The sequence below is a fragment of the Neopelma chrysocephalum genome, unplaced genomic scaffold, assembly GCF_003984885.1.
Source record: "Neopelma chrysocephalum unplaced genomic scaffold, ASM398488v2 Primary Assembly neopelma1_136, whole genome shotgun sequence".
In the NCBI taxonomy this organism is placed as follows: Eukaryota; Metazoa; Chordata; class Aves; order Passeriformes; family Pipridae; genus Neopelma; species Neopelma chrysocephalum.
This window is the reverse complement of record NW_020897798.1, coordinates 98538-98831: the sequence shown is the minus strand read 5'-3', so window position 1 is coordinate 98831 and position 294 is coordinate 98538. Positions and strand designations below refer to the sequence as shown.

Below are 294 nucleotides of genomic sequence, written 5' to 3'. Positions count from 1 at the left end.
TTTTTTCTTCTTTTTTTCTTCTTTTTTTCTTCTTTTTTTCTTCTTTTTTTCTTCTTTTTTTCTTCTTTTTTTCCTCCTTTTTTCCTCCTTTTTTCCTCCTTTTTTCCTCTTTTTTTCCTCTTTTTTTCCTCTTTTTTTCCCCTTTTTTTCCCCTTTTTTTCCCCTTTTTTCCCCTTTTTTCCCCTTTTTTCCCCTTTTTTTCCCCTTTTTTTCCCCTTTTTTTCCCCTTTTTTCTCCTTTTTTCCTCTTTTTTCCTCTTTTTTTCCTCTTTTTTTCCTCTTTTTTTCCTCTTTT

General features: G+C 29.6%; 1 protein-coding gene across 1 annotated transcript in view; it reads left to right on the top strand.

The window, feature by feature from the left end:
* LIMA1 (LIM domain and actin binding 1) overlaps window positions 1–294 on the top strand; it is a 25686-nt gene that overhangs the window by 14164 nt on the left and 11228 nt on the right. The window lies entirely within an intron of this gene.